Source organism: Hibiscus syriacus, unplaced genomic scaffold, assembly GCF_006381635.1.
Source record: "Hibiscus syriacus cultivar Baekdansim isolate YM2019G1 unplaced genomic scaffold, ASM638163v2 tig00111847_pilon, whole genome shotgun sequence".
In the NCBI taxonomy this organism is placed as follows: Eukaryota; Viridiplantae; Streptophyta; class Magnoliopsida; order Malvales; family Malvaceae; genus Hibiscus; species Hibiscus syriacus.
The window spans coordinates 2,039,672-2,062,207 of NW_024063200.1; the positions used below are offsets into that span (position 1 = coordinate 2,039,672).

General features: G+C 35.1%; 1 pseudogene; it reads right to left on the bottom strand.

Annotated features, from left to right (window-relative positions):
* Positions 1-1,979: 1,979 nt before the first annotated feature.
* LOC120172217 lies at positions 1,980-4,846 on the bottom strand (annotated as a pseudogene).
* Between the last annotated feature and the right edge of the window lie 17,690 nt (positions 4,847-22,536).

Genomic DNA, 22,536 nt, shown 5'->3' on the forward strand with positions numbered 1-22,536 from the left:
CTTTAAGTGCAGACTCAAAAATGTCACTCACATTTATATTTTACCAATTTTAACACTGACGTTTATGTTTAACTCTAATTATGTCACCTCTTCGTTAATCTATTAACGGGACGCTTACATAACATCTACTTATCGTGATGGTGATGACATGGAAGGTTTCATTAAAATCATTTAATCCAAATAAGATCTTTGTTGGTATTTTAACAATAGTTTATTTGATATAAAATCCTAATTTACAACTCTATCCTTAAATCCCAAATTCATTTGTCTCATTCTCTTCTCTTCTTATCAACGACAGAAATTAAAAATCACAAGGGAAAGTTTGACTGTGAAAGAAGCATAACGAGATGGTGGATATTCGACTCAACGTCCTTGTCTGGTTAGCTTTTCAGAAAGTGAAGCGTTAAACTTGGGAATTTCTGAAGTTTTCGAGTAATTGAAAACAAGGGTGAAAGAAAAAGGAACGTTGAGATAATAAGAGAGGAACCAACTCTAAATTAAAGAAAATGATGAAAATTAGAAAGGTATAAATATGGAGAACGGTCTTCTTTTGATGGAACTAGTTGGAAAAGGAAAAAGAAAATAATATAAAGTGAATCTTCAAGCAAAGATTTTGTGAGTTTAGGTTAAAAACTCAAAAAATTTAGGGTTTTGTTAGGGAAAAAAAAGGAGAATTTTAGAATATGTAAGCAAATATTTTTTGAGATTGGGTTAAAAACTCAAATTTTTTAAGGTTTTGTTATGGAAGAAAAGGACAATTTTAGAATCTGTAAGCAAAGATTTTGTAAGTTTGGGTGTGGGATTTAATCTGTAAACAAAGTTATCTTAGTGATTGGGTATTTAGTTTTGGTTCCTAAATGTTTATGGTTTGAATCTCATAGAAAGTTTTTTTTTCCCATCAACAAAACGACATTGTTTTGATATTTTTGAGCATCAAAATGATCATTGTCAAAATGACATTGTTTTGGTGAGGAAGTCACATCATCACCGTCACGGTAAGGAGACGTAATGCATGTGTTTCGTTAACATATTAACGACGGGGTGACACAATTAGAGTTAAACATAAACGTAAGTGCTAAAATTGACAAAATTGAAACGTCAGTGGCATTTTCGAGCCTCCGCTTAAAGGTTAGTGATATTTGAAGTAGTTTACCCTTTATTTTTTGACGTGTTCGTTCGTAAATATATTCGTTTAGTGTTTGCAAACATGTTCGTTTAACATTAACGAATATGTTCATTTAGTGAACATGTTCATACATTTGTTTATATGTTCGCAAACATGTTCATTTAACGTTCATGAACATGCTCTTTTACCAGTTAAAATATGATAAAAATACACCACTAATGCTTAAATACCTTAAGTTTCATACTTTAAACTTCAAATTTCACTATGTGTTCAATTTAGTCTCTACATTCATCAATATTTAAAATTTAATAAAAAAGTAAATGAACGTCTAAACAAGTTTATGAACAAGCCATTAAACAAGTTTATTAATGAACATAAACAAACAAGTCGATAAATGACCACATAAACAAGTTTGTTCATAAACATAAACGAACCCGGCATACTTTATTTTGTGTTTGTTCACATTCGTTTATTTATTAAATGAACATAAAAATTTTGTTTATACTTGTTTGTTTAACCAAACAAACATACTAACGCTATATGAACATTTCACAAATAATTCACCGAACACTCTATTCATTTACACCCGTACATATTTCTACTTTTATTATCCAATGAAAGTTTAATGAGCGTATGCATTGAATACGAGTGTCAAATAAGAAATTTTAGAGAGAAGAAACATTGTGCTCCCAAATCTGAGCAACACAGATTACATGAAGAGGTTGTAAATATATTTGGCAGAAAGCTCATAGAGAATTACTTTGAAGATATATCATGTGATATTTTTCACTCTGAATTATTTCCTTGAGAGAACGATGAGCAAGAATAACACAATTTAGGTAAAAACATTGATTCATTTCAAAGTCAAGAATCTGTATTGATGTTCAAGTAATAAACTTTGAAGAAACTAATAAAGCTATCTTAAACACTCCTTTGTTGCAGACTGGTGCAGTGGCTTTCACCAATACTGCTGCTTATGCCTTAAAAAAGGGCGTTATAATGATAATACCTCATGAATTGCCACTTGTCGTCTTCGCTTCCTTGCCTTCTGTACGGATCGCTTTCACTAAAACTGTTTTGTGTTCATTTGAATTCGCGTGTTTTCTTTCTAAATTTGGATGCATTGCTATCTATGATCGGATAAACCTTCGGAGGGCATGAAAAGCAGAAGGAAGAAGCGACAGCCTGCTCGAAAACAACAATTTTTGTTTCTTGTTAGTCGGCTTAACACGCTTATTTCTGTGTCAGGACATTCTCTCCCCCGTTAATGATCCACTTAAGATTCTAACACAGTGTACAAACACTTATGCAGAATGGAGAGCTACATTTTTGTATGCCAAAAGAAAGATCATATTCGTACCTGCAGATCAAGGCGATGCACGTTAAATATATCTTTCATTGAGTGTGAATTGTACGCTAAAATGTAAGATCGATATGCATCTTTAGCTGACTTGTTTAGATAATAGTTGTTTGCCACCAACTTCTCCTGGCATTATTGCAAGCAGACAATATAAGATCCTCGAAAAATTGCCATTTCAAGAAACTGTAGCGAGTAAAAAGTGAAACATTACCAGATGAGACTGCACATTTGCCAGCTTCTTCTCATCAAACTCGTATTCCTTAACTGGAACTTTTGCTGGCTGTCATTAGAAATAGAGAACCAAAATAAACAAATCAGAATCGGTTTTTTTATTTACCGATGCTTTGCAAAAGCATTTAATTCTTAATGACACTGAATATTTGATTGCTCAAAGTTTCTTAATGCCAAGTGCCTTTAATCCCCACCCCTTGCCCCACTATGTCTCTCCAAGAAAAATAAGAACTCGTTTGGCAGAGATAATGCACCTTTAAATATCGAAGAAATTGCAGTTCCTCTGGGATCAAGAACAGAAGAGCGTTTCCTTTTGCACCTTCCCCACGGGCAGTTCGACCAACCCTATGAATATATTCCTAAAAGCAACATTCCGAAATACTCAACATGGCTGGAAGATAGCAAGATACGAATAGCAATATATTTATATATATAGAGCACAGACCTTTGGTTCATCCAGAGGATCGTACTGCAGAATCCAATCCTACACAGTGGAAAACAAAAATCCAGTTATAATGATTCTTCCTCAAGTTTAAACCGAGTTACTTAAGATACACCTATACAAACTGTGTATACATTTTTATAAAGGAGAAACAACCTTAATAATAGACATTCAAGCAACAAATCGAAAATGATACATAATTAGAACCACAAGCAACTCACAGCTAACAAGGTAACATACCACAGCGGGAATACCAAGTCCACGAGCAGCAACGACAGTGCAAAGCAAAATTCCCTTTTCTGCTTTGCAGAAGTCAAAGAAGGTAGTGGTCCGCTTTTGCTGCTTCTGCTTTCCATGGATATCATGGCAATCCACATGAATATATCTAAGAAGTTCCGCATGAAACTTGACCGAGTTACATGAAGAGAAAAAGACAGTCACTTTCTTGGACAGGTTCCTCTTCAAAAACGAGTACAAAAGGACAAATCTCTTGGAACTATGCACAACACAATAGCCTTGCTGCAGCCCTTCATTAGTGACCTACAATAATGATAGAATCGAGTTATGTCAAAAGGATAAGGATTGTAAACTTGACGATCTAAAGATCAACTTCGACTATGTTCATACCACCTTCTTTCTCCCATGATCTACATCAATATAAATAGGAGTTGTCTGAAATGACAAACGGGCAAGGTCCTCAACCTGCATATTTAAGTAAACCCACAATAAATGTCACATGGTTAAATAATAATTTTGCTCCAAAAAAATGAAGGTAAAAACCTTTGACTAAACTTGGAAAACAGGTTTTCTGAAAAATGCTGAATGCTAGCTTATGTGGGATTGATAATAAAATTTGAGGGGGAAATGGCACAAAGACATGAGTAAGGGCAAACCTTCTTAGTCTGGGTAGCTGAAAATAGAGCTGTTTTCCTGTTTTGCTGCACATCAAATAGGAAGCTAGTAAGCTATAAACAGCTTCCAAGTTACAAATTCTAGACTAGAGATATAAAAAGCCGATTTTATTAGAGCCAAAAATGTGCTAACATTTCATTACATTTTTTCCACTAGGCTGCAAATAAGCCAAAATGCAAATGCAACTGAGCTTGCTAGTACTTAAAAAAGCAAATCAGTCAATCGCAAATATTTTTTTACTCGCGTACAACATATATCCTAACTTTCAACTTAAGGCTTACTTCTACACCCCTTTCATTTAAGTTATTAAGAACATTTACACTAATTCTTTAGGCTACCCTAAATTTTCAAGAAAAGCCGATCAGGCAGAAATGCCTTTTTTAGAAGCTTGATGTGTTGCTTCATCATTGTTCAACATAATTATTAGAAATAACACCATTTCGCCCGGATAAAGATTCATCACACATTGACATACCTAGTCAACGCAAAACAATTGAAACGTGTTCAACAAGTCAGTTAACCAATGGAACCTAGCTCTTTAATCTTAGTCATGTACTAGTTCACTAAATATATTCCAACTGTCAATCGAACGGGATTTGATTTTCAGAAGTTCTAGATATGAATTAAATGACATAATCCAAAATCATATTCCTGACATAACAATGTAAATAGCTAAATGATTCACCTTAGGAAGATGTTCAATAATCTGCTTCATTTCTTCCTCAAAATTTGCTTCCAATATCCTGTCAGCTTCATCAATTATGAGACACTGCAAATTTCACAGAACTCTTAGAAAATTGAATTCAGATGACGTTTTAACCATGTCTTAAAAATTATAACGACTATTTAATAAATTTTCATGGATCAGAAGGCTCTCAAGTTATCTGCACTAAACGGCTATATTGGTTTTCAACGGTTGTTAGTCATATCATAATATAACATTACTAAAATAAAAATTTAATATTTTTTTAAATAAATAAAAATTTAATAGTTGAACGGTGAAATATTTGCAAATTCCTTATCAATCATGTATTCAATAGAATTAAATAATAATGTTTTTTTTAAAAAAAGTAAATATATTCGAATCAAATACATATTCATATAAAACAGTCGTTCGAACACGTGCATTCGGATGCGGTGTTTCCAAGTGAGATGGTCAGCTAGAGCTAGCGCCTTGTTACATCAGCTAGATTTGTCAACTAAAATACTACTTATATGGTTGACAAACGATTACATATCAAGGTTTGGGGAAATGAGAAAACTCTCCGTAACTAACCAATTCTGGACAAAATAAAAGGTAAAATTATCCACAAACGCCATTACACTAACCAATGGCTTTTTTCTCTCTATTTTTTGTACATAATAAATGACATCACAAATTAGAAGAGTTAAGGATGCTTGCCTACGCTAAAATGGTCCTAAAGGATTAGCTTTCTACACTTGGGTCAGGATCTGGTTGGTTTGGGGAAACGGCACCACCGTTCATTCTCGCACATAGGGGTGTAAACGAGCCGAGTCGAGCTCGAGTATCGCTGAGCTCGACTCGATTCGAAAATTCTGAAATGGAGATCGACTCGACTCGAAAACTCGCGAGCTTAAAATTTTTAAGCTCGACTCGAACTCAAAATTTTGAACTGAAGCTCGTGAGCAGCTCGAAAAGGCTCGAAATGAAAAAAAAAATCTTAAACTTAACAAGATTGAATCCTCAAATTCGAACCTGAACCTTAAATACATAAAACCCTTATTGTATTATTTTTAAAAAAAATCAACACATAAATGTTAATATTATTAATAATTTATTTTTTTAAAAATAAAATCTTAATATATTATATTTTCGAGCTGCTCACGAGCTTTTCGAGTCGAGTATCAAGTAGCTCGTTTCGGCTCGTTAAGAATTCGAGTCGAGTTCGAGTCGAATCCATTCGATCCGAATATTTATCGAGCCTTGACCGAGTCGATTTCGAGTAGCTCGCAATTTGTCTCATCTCATTTACAGCCCTACTCGCACATGCCTCCGCAAACATTCTCTGCTGTTCAGCTACTGCTGCTTCCTCGGTCTTCTGGATGGAAGTATCTATTTTAAGAAATTATTACTCCACTTCCGAAAGGTTTACATCGTAGAATGCTAAACCCAAATGAGGAGCAAGACAAAAATATTTACCATTGTCTCAATCTTGTGTTGCTCATATGCAGTGTAGACTCTAATTTTCGTCCTCTTTTTTATATATATTTATATAGTTTGTAAATAGTTTTTGAAAATACGGATATAATATATAGTTTTTAAAATATTTTTAAAAATGTATATATTATATAGTTTTAAAAAAATATTTTATAGATTTTAGAACATTTTATATATATATATATAGTTTTGAAAATAATTTTGAAATATATATATATTTTTGAAAAAAAACATTTTTGAAAAAAAATATTTTTGAAAACATATAATATAGTTTTAAAACGTTTTTGAAAACTATATAACATATAGTTCGAAAACATCTTTTAAAATTTATAATATTGTTTTGGAAATATTTTTTTTGAAATATATATTATATATAGTTTTAAAACAATATTTTTAAAATATATATATATATATATATATATATATATATATATATTATATATATATATTATATAGTTTTTATTTATGATTTATTTATATTTATTATTATCCACCCGTTTTATTTATTATTATTTTTGTTTTGGTTTTTTAGGGTCCATCGTTTTGGTCCAACAAGAGTCCAACAGTTAGGCCTGACCCAGCCCAAGGGAGAGTTAGGGTTCCCACATGATTTTCAGTCAAGGCGCCGTACGACTGGGAAATCAGGAGCCAAACGCGAAACGGCCGGCCGATATCCCTGGACTGACCCATCCCAGGATGACCGGCCCACGCATGCACGAACGGCCAGCAAATCCCAATCTATTCGGGATTCACAATGGCCAGTGGAGTTTATAAGAACCCACGGCCAACATAGATCGGGGGAGGGGTGAACAAGCCACAAGAACGATCACCAAAAATCAACACTACCACAGACATTAAACACAAAACAGAAACCATCATTGGGTACCAAACCGCAATAACACAGAGAACCGAGACACCATCAAGTAAAGAACCACCACCACACACACACAAAATCGTAACCAAAGAACGACCGAGAAATTAAAGCCACAGTGAACACATCAAGGGGACGAGAGATACAAAAGAGGAAATATACAGAAAAATTGGTGAGGGAGAAGAACGAGGAAAATAGCAAGGTCGAAAGAGAAACAACGAGAGCAAGGAAAAAGGAGTACAAAACAGAAGCAAATTGGTTCCTTAAGGTGGTGGCCAGTGTCATTTCCATGGTGGCAGACAGAGGAAGATGAAGAACATGGCAAGAACGCTTCGAAGAAAATTTTAAAAAAATTTAAAAGGTTTTTTTTTTTATTTTTTTTTCTTTAAATGATGGAAACGGGCTGTGTTTATTTCATGTTTACTTTTTACACTATCATTAAGGAAGTAAGTTAAGGGGCCCACACGTTTTCTTGAAGTGACCTGGTGTAAATCGCTTCTGCTATCTCTCATATTTTGTCACATTTCATTTTAGTCCTTTAATTTTTCCTTTTCTCTTCTTTTGGTTTTGGCTTACATTTTCTTTATAATTTTATTTTAGTCTTAATCACGTCTATGGTATTTAATTAGAAAATTTTCAATAGAATTCTTAATATTTTCCTCCAAATTTTGATCATATTCCTCACTTTATTTACGTTTTTTATTATTTTTTTTGAATCAGTGTGTATTTATTTAAATTCATGCTCATTTAAGTCAAGTTTATTTATTTATATTACTGCATCACAAGGACATGTTCAATATGCTTTTTAGATCCTTGTGTCTAGTTCAGGATTTGCTATGCATTTGAGATGTGTGGTCATTGTCTTTTCATTATGCTATTGTGTCAAGTCAATTTTTTTTTTAGATATGTATATACCCTACATTAGGCTATTATTTTGTGTGTAGTATATATCACGTTGTGAATAAGCTACACATTTATAATATTTTATACATATGCATTACGTACATCAATGTATATAAAAGTTTTTAAAGTATTTGCATTTGTATTTTATTTTGATTATTTTTTTCTTTTCACTTTTATTTTATTTCGTTTCTTTTTGTTATTTTTATTATTAGTCTTTTTTACTAAATTTATTTATATTTATTTATCTATTATATTATTATATTAATTTTTCTTTTTTCATATTTATTTTTTATTGTACATTCTAACAATATTTTTGACTTTTAAGGGAATTTTTAATCAATCGAAGGTAAGTAATTTGAATTGGGTTTTTAAATTTCAATTTAAATTTTTCAATTTTCGCAATTAAAGACAACCGAAAAATTAATTGGTACCGAAAGGGCGGTTCAAGGGTGCTAATCTTTCCTCGATCGTAACCAACTCCCGAACCCGACATTTCTAGTCAAACGCAGATCAGGTAAAAAATCGAAGTATCCGATCAACCCATTTTATTCTTAAAATAAATGATCAGTGGCGACTCCAATCAATTTTCCTAAGTCGAAGCCCAATTCCGGGGCCCAATCGAAAGACGGTTCCGACAGCTTGGCGACTCTGCTGGGGACAGGTAAGTGAGTCAGGCCGAAATTAATTTTCGGTTGTCTTTTTTAGCGAAAATTACAAGTTTAAATTTTAATTTATTTATTCGATTCTTATTATTTATCTTTGATTATTTTTTCAAATAAATAGTTGTACTAACGTTTTTTAATGATTTCAGATATTTTTCAAAATTGTCATCTCTAGTTTTATACCCGAGCTCCAAACCCGTTTTAAGTGGGGGTGAAAGCGACGCATTCGTGTGAATTTATTCATCGCATATGTCTAGCAAGTAGCCTTCGGGATTCATATACCTTACGTCTTCGTGTGAATTTATTCATCGCACAGACATAAAGGAATGTGTCCTCTCGAGTTTAACTTAGTCCACGCAAGCTTGTAATGGGCTTAGGACGAAGGGTCTAGCAAGCTCAATGGGGCACCGGCAAGGAGAACTCGAGTACTTTTTTAGAACCTAAACCGGGAGAGTGCAGAGAATTAGAGCCCACCCCAAAACCTCATTCCAAACCCTAGGCTACTTTGTTTCCGACTTTATTATATGTTCAAAGCATGCGAACTAGACAAATATGCGGTTAGGATTTGTTTGGAATTAGCATGCGGAATAGAAATAATGTCCGGTAGGAATATTAAGCATGTTCGGGTAGATATCATATGGGTAGGATTTTTCATTTTTATTATTGTTTAATTTACCTCACTAACTCTTTTTATTTTCTTTTCCTTTATTTTGTTTTCATCATTTGCATCATTTAAAATGAGGTGTTGATCCACCAAAAACGTGTTTGTTAAACATGAATAATCTGTATTAATGGACAAAGGGGTTGTAATACAAGAGATGAAAATGCAGAGGATAGTCTACAAGGCGGCTATGTGTCACATTCAAGCCAGAAGATGTGGTGCCCATAATTGAAGGGTATATCACTCTGGTGCATTATAAAGGACTCATGATGAACCGGGTCTACATCAAGCAATGAAAGTCTATCTTTGAATAACTGACTGTCAAAGGTTCCAGAGCAAAACGAGGAAAAGGTTAGAAACCCGGATGTTCCTTTCGAAAACTACGAGAACAAGATGGCGAAACCCTAGCTGAGCTAAATGTCATTGCTGACGAATTCAAATAGTTTCTATCGATGGAGGGCTCCAATGGTGTTGCTGCTAGGGAACAGATCCGACAGAGAGTGGAAGCCGGAGGTGTAGTCCTTCGAGACTCTTTTTTGGGCAAACAACTCGTCATCTACATAAGTCGGAGCGGTTCGACAGGTTATCCAACCGGTGACAGACGAAGGCAGAAGACTAGTCAACATGTCAGAAGTTGTTAGAATAATTTTGTCTCTTTAAAGATAAAACACTTTTGTCCCCAATAAGGATTATTTCTTATAACATACACATTTTTAGATTAATGCCTCGATCATTTCATGCATCATACATTTAGACATTTTGTATTTTGTTATTTCTTGCATTTGTTATTTCTTTGCATTCACATTAACTAACATAAACATGTCTCATCAAAATGAGAAAATAATGGATACACCACCGCAAGCGTTGGACACACCCCATCCGCATAACACTCGTTTGAAGAAGAAGATGATGGAAGCCAGAATTACACAAATCGAGGAAAATATTTTGAAACTACAGAAAGAGCTAGAAGACAAGATAAACCAGAACAGTCGAAATACTCTAGAAACAATCACAAAGAACCAAGAGTCCTTGGTTGATCAGATCGTTGCCAAGTTAGTTGGCCTACAACAGACCAGTGCGCCTGGGCAGGTTCACCGGAGGGGGTAACTATACAACCTACCCCGCAAGTGGTTATCTCACCAGAACTTCGAGGGGACTCATCTGCTGAAAAAGCGAAGCCCTCGTCATCTGTATTTAACCCTAAGAATAATCTGGGTTATTATCATATACCGGATTTGAACGAAGATGACAAAGCGAAGAACATGGAGAAAAAAAATCAAACAATTGGAGGACCAAATGAAGGTAGTCAAAGGAGACCATGACTACCATGAAATCGATGCCGTGAAACTCAGTCTAGTTCTACACTTGGTTCTTCCTTCGAAATTTAAGTCCCCGGAATTTGAGAAGTTTGACGGGAACAGTTGTCCATCCGCTCACATCACCATGTTCTGCCGAAAGATGACAGGATATGGAGGAAACGACCAACTCCTGATTCACTGCTTCCAGGAGAGTCTGTCGGGCTCAGCCATTCGGTGGTACAACCAGCTAAGCCGATCAAATATCAAGACCTGGAAGGACCTGGCCAAGTCATTTCTGGAACAATACAAGCATATCAATGACATAAGGCCAGATCGAGTTATGCTACAAAGCATGGAAAAGAAGCATAACGAGAGTTTCAGGTAGTACGCACAAAAATAGAGGGATTTGGCTGTGCAAGTTCATCCACCGTTGGATGAAAAAGAAACCTGAAAGCTCTTCGTACAGACCCTGAAGGCTCCATACTTCAGGCACCTGGTTGCGATCACATCAGGAAGCTTTTCAGACTTTGTTATGGCTGGAGAAATAATTGAGTCGACCATAAAGCAAGGCAAAATTAAGGATAGGAAGGCCAGAAGGAAACCTCCTATGCGAGAGCGGGATGGAGAGATTAACAACATCAATCATGCCAGTAAAGGTGTTACGATCTCCAAACTAAAATCAACTGCAGCTGTATCGTCAGGTACTTCAAAACAAGATTCCAGAGAACCCAGAAAGGAAAGGGAACATTTCGACCCTATTCTGATGACATACAAGGAACTCTATCAGCACTTCTTGACACCCACGTAGTGTCACCATATCCGGTGGAACCCATGAAGCCCCCATACCCCAAGTGGTATGATGAGGAATGCACATTGTGAATATCATGGCGGTGTCCCAGGGCACACAATTGAGAACTGTTACGCATTCAAAGAGTCGTACAGAAGATGCGTAACCACAACTGGATTGACTTCAACAACTTGGGGGCATCCAAGTGAGAAATATCATTTCATCATTCGAGGCATTCTGTTTGAACTTATTTTTTTTTCCACTTTTTCAAGTTTTTGTAAAAACATTTGAATAAATTTATGTTACTTTAATGATGACGAGCAATGAATCATTTGCAAACTTGCAATTCTTGAATATCATTGAATTAAGAATTCTGTGAATGATTCAAAGTTACGAATCTTGACAAAGTACATGTTTTAAAACAAGGACCTTGACCTTACCCAGAATATACCCTCAAACATCGTACCTTGCTCTTACAATTAACCATACAACCTTTTCCTTTCATAAGGTACGAACAACATAGGGAATCATTTGCATTGACAATTACTAGCTTTTCATTTAAGACGTTCAGTGATGGTCATGATCTTTACAGATGGAATAGTCAAGTAAGTGAATCTAGTTTAGGTCAGTTGTTTGAAAATTGAACTCTAACGATGAAATTTTTGACTTCCAGTAAACACTTGACTATAACATTTCTTCTTGAAAATCTTAAGAAATAAATCCGTAAAGCTGAGCTATTCCACTAAGACAATTGGTTATAAAGGAAACTTGAAAGCCCTGGCCTATGAGTAGATTACATTCAAACCATGACATTGCTTGAACACTGGCAATTCGGGTTTGCTCCATGTTATTGTCCGGTCGAAGACTTTGTGATGAGATGAACCTTCAGTGAACTTGATAAAACTGATTATAATGTTAAGTTGTCCCTCTAAAGCAATTGGTTAAACGCCCGGCTTTATGAATTCAGCTAGCTAGATAACGACAAATTAAATCAAATTTATCTAAGCAAGAAATTTTGGTAATGATGGACTAGGGAGTTAAGAAACACCTGTTATAGTCAACTACACACGAGCACTCAAGAATTTCATTTTTAAACCAATGTTTTTACACTGCCTTTATTAGAGGAGCTACAAAGCTTGAACAAACGAATGATTTCAGAGGACCGAAAGGGTCTAGTAATTGATCATGCTAGTTGTCATTTTATCCGCATCCAATTAAAATGCCAAGCCCTTAGAAAGGAGGCCAACCTAAGCCAACTCATCCATTTGAACATTGTCAAAGAGATGTAACTTTGAAAGCATTAAAATAGCTCTTGATTCCTTTGATATTCTTTGAACTCACATTTACAATTTGATTCAACTGCGAACAATATTTTATATCATTTTTATCATTTTTCCTCCTAAAACAAGAAAAAGGAGAAAAACATTATCAAACAGAACAGTCTCAGATTTGAGAGGTCTGTAATGCCAAAGCTTGAGAAGATAGTGGGGCACGATCGATTCTAAGGACCTGATTGACAGACAAAGCACGAGACTCCATCCAGGAGATAACACATAATTCATTCATATTGCATGCATCTTAGACACACTTAGGTGCATCACATTTATCATTTTGGCATACACGTTTTTTGCAACTTTTAGAGTCAAGTTTTGACTTCATGATGAAGGATACTCGATTTACAAACGCCTTTAAAGGACGATGGTGGTTACTTAACTCAGTAGTGATCGACTTGACATATTTACAGATCTTACATGCATCTTAGACACACTTAGGTGCATCACATTTATCATTTGGCATACACGTTTTTTGCAACTTTTAGAGTCAAGTTTTGACTTCATGATGAAGGATACTCGATTTACAAACGCCTTTAAAGGACGATGGTGGTTACTTAACTCAGTAGTGATCGACTTGACATATTTACAGATCTTAAAGTTAACTTTAGATGAGTTCGAGAACCAGTTCAGAACAAATCCAGTTCGGCTCAACTCAACAACGAACAACATATTTCAAGTTAATGTCTTCAAGCCAGATTTCAATTCCACGACGGAAGATATCCGACTGACACAATTCATCAGTGGGCTTTCCCATAAAAGGGGAGTCATCCAAAGATCATCTCATTTGGTTCAGACTAGCTCAGAGGAACCACCTGAAGAACTACGACCGGCTTAGACCTGTGAAGAGAAGCCATTTTTTTAAGACGACATTTGCAATATAGCTCAAAACAAGAAGGGCTATTTGCCTACCAAATACCTTCGAGTTCGACTACGTTCAGCTCCAAGGCACATCATTTGCAGCATAGATTAAGTCGATAAGGGCTATCTGCCAAAGACCCCCGAGTTCGATTACACTCAGCTTTGAGGGCATATCATTTACAGTATAACTCAAGGCTAGAAGGGTTATCTGTCTCCAAAAGACCTTCGAGTTCGACTACGCTCAGCTCCAAGGCATATCATTTACAACACAACTTAAGTCTAAAAGGGTTGTCTACCAACAAAAGACCTTTGAGTTCGACTACGCTCAGCTCAACGGTACATCATTTACAACTTGACTCAAGGCTAGAAGGGTTATCTGTCACCAAAGACCTTCGAGTTCGACTACGCTCAGCTCCAAGGCATATCATTTGCAGCACAACTTAAGTCTAGAAGGGTTGTCTGGCAACACAATACCTTTGAGTTTGACTACGCTCAGCTCAACGGCACATCATTTGCAGCATAGCTTAAGTCGAGAAGGGCTATCTGCCAAAGACCCCCGATTTCGATTACACTAAGCTTCGAGGGCACATTATTTGCAACATAACTTAAGTCGAGAAGGGTTATCTGCCAACCAAAGACCTTCGAGTTCGACTACGCTCAGCTCCAAGGCACATCATTTACAGCATAACTCAAGGTTAGAAGGGTTATCTGTCACCAAAGACCTTCGAGTTCGACTACGCTCAGCTCCAAGGCACATCATTTACAGCATAACTCAAGGCTAGAAGGGTTATATGTCACCAAAAGACCTTCGAGTTCGACTACGTTCAGCTCCAAGGCACATCATTTGCGGCATAACTCAAGGCTAGAAGGGTTATCTGCCAACAAAGACCTTCGAGTTCGACTACGCTCAGCTCTTAGGCACATCATTTACAGCATAGCCCAAGGCAATAAGGGCTATCTGTCAATAAATTGGTCGAGTTCGACTCCATTCAGCTCGATGACACATCAATCACACTATTGTCTGGCTGCAATCAAGGCTTTCAAGTAAAGAAGAAGACCTGGGTTAACTGTGCCTTAGTGACAATAAACTATTTTTCGACAGCATAACTCAAGTCGAGAAAAGCTATATGTCAACGAAGACATCTCAAGTTCGATTTCATTCAGCTCGAGGGCCTATCAACCACATGGTGGAGTAAATGAACTACTTTCCAGTCGAATCTTTAACCAAGATCTTTAAACCGAGAAGAGGACCAAGGTTGACTGCGTTTGGACAACGAAAAGCCGCATCTCGATTCAAATTTAGAACTACGTCTTCAATTCTATATCATTTCAAGATGGACTCGACTTCGCGATGGAGGAGCCATCTGCAACTCAATTCGACATGGAGTTATTCTTCAACTCCACCAAACGAAAATTTGTGTCTTTTTATCTTTGTCATGTTTTTCGTTCCACGAAAAAGGATAAAGAGGGGCTGCTGTAGACACTAATTTTCGTCCCCTTTTTTATATATATATCTATATATTATATAGTTTGCAAATAGTTTTTGAAAATACGGGTATAATATATAGTTTTCAAAATATTTTTGAAAATGTATATATTATATAGTTTTTAAAAAACATTTTTGAAAATTATATAATAAATAGATTTTTAAAACATTTTAGAAAATATATGTAATATATATAGTTTAGAAAATAATTTTGAAAGTATATATAATATATAATTTTTGAAAAAAAACATTTTTAAAAACATATAATATAGTTTTAAAACGTTTTTGAAAACTATATAACATATAGTTCGAAAACATCTTTTAAAATTAAATAATATTATTTTGGAAATATTTTATTTTGAAATATATATTATATATAGTTTTAAAACAATATTTTTAAAAAAAAAATATATATATATATATATTATATAGTTTTTATTTATGATTTATTCATATTTATTATTATTCACCCGTTTTATTTATTATTATTTTTGTTTTGGTTTTTTAAGGTTCAACAAGAGTCCAACAGTTAGGCCTGACCAAGCCCAAGGGAGAGTTAGGGTTCCCACGTGATTTTCAGTCAAGGCGCCGCACGACTGGGAAATCAGGAGCCAAACGCGAAACGGCCGGCCGACATCCCGGGACTGATCCATCCCGGGATGACTGGCCACACATGCACGAACAGCCAGCAAATCCCAATCTTTTCAGGATTCACAACGGCCAGTGGGGGTTATAAGAACCCACGACCAACATAGATCGGGGGAGGGGTGAACAAGCCACAAGAACGATCACCAAAAATCAACACTACCACAGACATTAAACACAAAACAGAAACCATCATCGGGTACCAATCCGAAATAACACAGAGAACCGAGACACCATCAAGTAAAGAACCACCACCACACACACACAAAATGGTAACCAAAGAACGACCGAGAAATTAAAGCCACGGTGAACACATCAAGGGGACGAGAGATACAAAAGAGGAAATATACAGAAAAATTGGAGAGGGAGAAGAGCGAGGAAAATAGCAAGGTCGAAAGAGAAACAACGAGAGCAACGAAAAAGGAGTACAAAACAGAAGCAAATCGGTTCCTTAAGGTGGTGGCCAGTGTCGTTTCCATGGTGGCCGATAGAGGAAGATGAATAACATAGCAAGAACGCTTCAAAGAAAATTTCAAAGAATTTTAAAAGGTTTTTTTATTTTTTTTCTTTAAATGATGGAAACGGGCCGTGTTTATTTCATATTTACTTTTTACACTATCATTAAGGAAGTAAGTTAAGGGGCCCACGCGTTTTCTTGAAGTGACCTGGTGTAAATCGCTTTTGTTATCTCTCTTATTTTGTCACATTTCATTTTAGTCCTTTAATTTTTCCTTTTCTCTTCTTTTGGTTTTGACTTACATTTTCTTTATAATTTTATTTTAGTCCTAATCACGTCTATGGTATTTAATTAGAAAATTTTCAATATAATTCTTAATATTTTCCTCCAAATTTTGATCATATTCCTCACTTTATTTACGTTTTTTTTTAATCAGTGTGTATTTATTTAAAGAGAAAAAAGCGTCAGTGACCGAAAATATCTTATAATATACGATTTTAATCAACTTTTTTTTGATTTGCCAAAATGACCAACAAAATCGCAACGCGATATCAAAATCGCAACGCGATTTAGAAAAACGCAACGTTGAAAAGAAAATCGCAACGCGATCTTCCAAGAATCGCAATGCGATTCAGAAAATCGCAACGCGATTCCAAGAATCGCAATGCGATTAAGAGAATCGCAACGCGATTCAGAGAATCGCAACGCGATTCAGAGAATCGCAACGCGATTCCAAGAGAATCGCAACGCGATTCCAAGAATCGCAACGCGATTCCAAGAATCGCAACGCGATTCCAAGAATCGCAACGCGATTCCAAGAATCGCAACGCGATTCCAAGAATCGCAACGCGATTCCAAGAATCGCAACGCGATTCCAAGAATCGCAACGCGATTCCAAGAATCGCAACGCGATTCAGAAAATCGCAACGCGTTTCCAAGAATCGCAATGCGATTCAGAAAATCGCAACGCGATTCCAAGAATCGCAATGCGATTAAGAGAATCGCAACGCGATTCAGAAAATCGCAACGCGTTTCCAAGAATCGCAATGCGATTCAGAAAATCGCAACGCGATTCCAACAATTGTTCCCAAGCCAAAAATATAGTATTATATAACAGTGTACGCTCCATGTTATATGAGTAAATTCTTTCAAGAGTTGTTGCATTTGTTTCTTTCTTAAGAATTTTCTCTAAAAAGATAGTATCCACGCGGACGTGTCGAAGACACGTATTACCACGACCACGACCACGACCACGACCACGACCACGACCACGACCACGACCCGAGACGAGATGGCGGCGGCGGCGGCGGCGCGCGAGTTCTCTTTCACTCAACAAGGAAATGGGAAATCCAAGCTTTAAATACACTTCCCAATAGTGTTTCCAATACTATGTGGGATTGAGCATTACTCAACACTTCAAAGAAAATATAGCAATTTTTGTAGCATTTTCCCACTTAATCCATATATAAAAATATTAAAACATTTTATCAAGAGAATTAAAAGAGTTGTAGATATCTACATTTCAATTCAAACTTATACATATAGTTTTAATATGATAAAATGTTTTAATATTTTTAGATATGGATAAAGTGGGAAAATGCTACAAAAATTGCTATATTTTCTTTGAAGTGTTGAGTAATGCTCAATCCCACATAGTATTGGAAACACTATTGGGAAGTGTATTTAAGGCTTGGATTTCCCATTTCCTTGTTGAGTGAAAGAGAACAAGGGGGACTCTCGCGCGCCGCCGCCGCCGCCGTCTCGTCTCGGGTCGTGGTCGTGGTCGTGGTAATACGTGTCTTCGACACGTCCGCGCGGATACTATCTTTTTAGAGAAAATTCTTAAGAAAGACACAAATGCAACAACTCTTGAAAGAATTTACTCGTATAACATGGAGCGTATACTGTTATATATACCATATACTATATTTTGGCTTGGGAACAATTGTTGGAATCGCGTTGCGATTTTCTTAATCGCATTGCGATTCTTGGAAACGCGTTGCGATTTTCTGAATCGCGTTGCGATTTTCTTAATCGCATTGCGATTCTTGGAAACGCGTTGCGATTTTCTGAATCGCGTTGCGATTCTTGGAATCGCGTTGCGATTTTCTGAATCGCATTGCGATTCTTGGAAGATCGCGTTGCGATTTTCTGAATCGCATTGCGATTCTTGGAAGATCGCGTTGCGATATTCTTTTCAACGTTGCGTTTTTTTTAAATCGCGTTGCGATTTTGATATCGCGTTGCGATTTTGTTGGTCATTTTGGCAAATCAAAAAAAAGTTGATTAAAATCGTATATTATAAGATATTTTCGGTCACTGACGCTTTTTTCTCTTATTTAAATTACTCATTTAAGTCAAGCTTATTTATTTATATTATTGCATCACGAGGACATGTTCAATATGCTTTTTAGATCCTTGTGTCTAGTTTAGGATTTGCTCTGCTTTGAGATGTGTCATTGTCTTTTCATTATGCTATGTGTCAAGTCAATTTTATTTTTTTTAGATATGTATACCCTATATTAGGCTATTATTTTGTGTGTGTATATCACATTGTGAATAAGCTAAACATTTATAATATTTTATACATATGCATTTCATCCTATGTCGTACATTCAATGTATATAAAGTTTTTAAAGTATTTGCATTTGTATTTTATTTGATTATTTTTTTTTCTTTTCACTTTTATTTTATTTCGTTTCTTTTTTGTTATTTTTTTATTAGTCTTTTTTACTAAATTTTATTTATATTTATTTATCTATTATATTTATTATATTAATTTTCTTTTTTCATATTTATTTTTATTGTACATTCTAATAATTTTTTTGACTTTTAAGAGAATGTTTTAATCAATCGAATGTAAGTAATTTGAATTGGGTTTTTAAATTTTAATTTAAATTTTTTAATTTTCGCAATTAAAAACCACCGAAAAATTATTTGGTACCGAAAGGACGATTCAAGGGTACTAATCCTTCCTCGACCGTAACTGACTCCCGAACCCGACATTTCTAGTCAAACGCAGATCAGGTAAAAAATCGAGGTATCCGATCAACCCATTTTATTCTTAAAATAAATGATCGGTGGACTCCAATCAATTTTCCTAAGTCGAAACCCAATTCCGGAACCCAACCAAAAGACGGTTCCGACATGCAACATATACCTCTTCAATGTACTCTCCGAACCCAAGAGCCTGGCAAATCACGTGCGTACATTAATTTTTAGTAACAAGTAAATTACATGCAATCTTTTATACATACTTAGACTAAAACATGGTATGATCAAGACTACATGCAAGTACAGTGCATAATAGTAACCAGATCACGTTATTAGCAAACAAACTGCTGGAATGAACCAACCCAATCGTTAAGGAAAGTCACAAAACTTCTGCTTCAAACTACGCCTATACAGAGGAAAATGAAACATGTAGAACATATTTAAAAAGAGAGAGTGCTAGTAAAACCATAGCTTGATATGGAAACAACAATTTCTTTCTTACTTTGATAGCTAGATTAGATATAGTGGCAGATGAAACTTATATTTGCTCATCCTGAAATCTGAATTTCTTTATGTTAGATATCTATTTACTGATTGTTCCCACCTTGAGATTTTATTTGTGCCCACCCACATACAAAAACTGTCTTGTTAATATATGTGACCATTCTCGAAATATTTATGGATCCACCATTGATTAGATGCAGACGAAGCGCCTACAAGAAAAGGCGCTCACAAACCATAACAGCAATCCAAATGTCCTATTCAAGGCATTACTTTTTCAACCCTAACAAAACAATGTGCACAAATAACACACATAAAGAACAAATTGAAACATGGGTGTAGGGTAACTGCTAAAGCCTTGAGTACATGTTCAGGTGCGTACATGCTCATGCTATTGTTCGTTTTATCCTCTCTGTTACAAAATTCATTGGACTCTCATGAAATAAGATTATGAACTCTGCAAGAGGATTGAAGTTTACGTTAGTTACACAAAAAAAAAAAATAATACTATCATAACATTATAGTTAGAGACAGTAAATTCCAACGATGTGCCAAACAACATTCTAACAAGCAAAGTTTTCCCACCCATATAACCACATAAGATTACCCATTATATGAAATCAGGAATCAGGTTTTAAAGCCACATTAACAATGGAATAGCAAATACCATGTTTCCTCTTATACACTTATTTGAAAAAGCAATGTTACAAAATGAAATTGACCAAAACAAATTCATACTAATAAGATAGGATTTTTTGTTTAAAAGTCACATGTCTGGGGGGCAAGAGAAAAACAAATAGTATGCTAGTTGTAGACACCCGTTTTTGTCTGGGTCTACAAAAATATTTTATTATATTATTATTATTTATATTATTATTATTATTATTTATTTTATTATTTTTGCAGGCCCCATACTCATCACCACGATTCACAACCCCGATTTAGTATGATTCAAAAACAAACCAACGTATTTGAGTCATATTAAAATATTTTAGTATGATTCAGGAACCAGCGCTGCACCATCGTCGTCCATGTGTCATCAAGGGTTCTCTCTCCCAACTGTATTTTTAGGTGTCCAGTTGAAGCGTGTTTCTGCTTGGAAACGATGTTGCCGTATCACTCTGCCACTGCTCGACTTTGATGACTTCGATGCTCACTATTTCTCGAAGCAGCGTCGCTTGATTCTCTAAAGGGTTGACTTTATATTATTATAAAATCCTCCATCATAGTATGTGTAAAAGTTGGTTTTATTTTTTAATTTTAGCATTTTTTATTATTATTTATTTTATGTTCTTTACTTCTTATTATTTTTATTTTATTACTTTTAGAATTTAACCTTTTTTTATTTTTTCCCTTTGATTCATTTAATATTATATATATATATATATATATATATATATATTTTGATTTATTTAATATTTATTTATTATTTCTTATCCAACATTTTCAACTTTTTAGGTATATTTTCAATCAATCAAAAGTAATTAGTTTGAATTGACTTTTTAAATTTCGATTTAAATTTTAATTTTCGCAATTAAAACAACCGACGAATTAATTAGTACCGAAAGAGCAGTACAAGGGTGCTAATCCTTCCTTGACTGTAACCGACTCTCGAACCCGACACATTTCTGGTAAAACTCAGATCAGGTAGGTTGGTGTCCGATCAACCTAAATATTTTTTTAAATGATCAGTGACGACTCTAAATCATTTTATTCAAGTCGAAGCCCAATTCCGAACCAACCCGAAAGACATCCGCAACAATAGTATGCACAAAAAGAATAATGGTTAACAGATCACTGACAAAAAAGTTGACACTCGACTTTAGAGAAGAACATTTGAAAGGAATTTGATGTGCCACAATTAAAATTAATATGGAGGCCACAGAGACCTTAAATTGGTACTGATTAAAAAGAAAAGAAAAAGCTTATCTTACCTACACAACACTAATTAAAAGATCGTGAGCATCTCTAGCAACACATACATCTAGAGGTAACATTTCCTTTATAATTTTGGTCATAGTCGCTGCAAAAAGGAGAGATTTACATATAACTTACATTTTACATCATAAAGCAAATAAACCAATCTCAAACAAAAGAACAGGGCCTAGGCAAAGCCATGGGTGGACAAGTTATGGGGTTAGTATAATTTGCATGCACACAAAGGAAAACAACCTGATTCTTATTTTATTACATTGAAAAACAAAAGGAACACAAAATCTTAAATCCTTACACTAAAAGTGAACCCTGCAAACTGTTCAGAATATGAAAGCCTTGTTATTAGCTCAGAAACTCCACTTCATTGTGTAACACAAGTTCATCATAGAAAACCAAAAAATCTACCATTCTCAATTTAATTGTCTATATGCTCATTGTTTCTCAATTAATAATGTCCTGGGTAGCATTTAAATCAACTCCTTTCTAAATAACCTCTATCATCGATCCTCAAAGACATCACATCCCCAACCAGCATAATGCTCCCCTACACAGATGTTCTAGACAAGAACCTCTTTTGGTGATTGTAAATAGAACAATCAACCAACATTATTTTAAAGAAAAATTGGAAGACCAGCTGACACCTTTGACAGACAAAACGATCATATAGACATCGCCTCCCATGAATCTAAAAGTCCTCACAATAGAAAGCTAGCATAAAACAAAACTAGGTTTGAGATAGGCCTGTAAACGAACCGAACACACACGAACGAAGGTATGTTCATGTTCGTTCATTTAATAAATAAACGAACATAAACGAACACGAACATAAACGAACAAAATTTTTTTTGTTCATGTTCGTTTATTAAGGAATATAACTTGTTCATGTTCGTTCAT